This window comes from Nannospalax galili, unplaced genomic scaffold, assembly GCF_000622305.1.
Source record: "Nannospalax galili isolate Female #2095 unplaced genomic scaffold, S.galili_v1.0 scaffold697, whole genome shotgun sequence".
Lineage (NCBI taxonomy): Eukaryota > Metazoa > Chordata > Mammalia > Rodentia > Spalacidae > Nannospalax > Nannospalax galili.
In genome coordinates, this window is record NW_008339441.1 from 125825 (window position 1) to 126290 (window position 466).

General features: G+C 37.3%; 1 protein-coding gene across 2 annotated transcripts in view; it reads left to right on the forward strand.

Annotated features, from left to right (window-relative positions):
* Positions 1-466, forward strand: part of Mapk8ip1 (mitogen-activated protein kinase 8 interacting protein 1) — a 27033-nt gene that overhangs the window by 12042 nt on the left and 14525 nt on the right. The window lies entirely within an intron of this gene.

Here is a 466-nt window from a genome sequence, read left to right on the forward strand (position 1 = left end):
TTGCTTCCAGAACTCTCTGAAGGGCTGGTTTTGTGGACGTGAATTCCTTCAGCCTATTTATGTCATGGAAAATTTTTCTTTCCCCTTTGACTATAATAGATATTTTGGCTGGGTATAGAAGTCTGGGTTGGCATCTGTGGTCATTTAAAACTGGGAATACTTTTGTCCAGGCTCTTCTGGCTTTCATAGTTTTCACTGAAAAGTCAGCTGTAATCCTAATTTGTTTTCCTTTATATGTGACTTGATTTTTCTCTTTTGCAGCCTTCAGTATTGTCTCTTTGCTTTATAAGTTTAGTGTTTTTACTATGATGTGCTGTGGATAGTTTCTCTTCTGGTCCTGTCTGTTTGGTGTTCTATATGCTTCTTGTATTTGTATGGGCATGTTTTTCTTTAATTTCCACAATTCTGTTGAAGATCTGGTCCATGCCATTATCTTGGGATTCTTCTCCTTCTTGTATGCCTATGA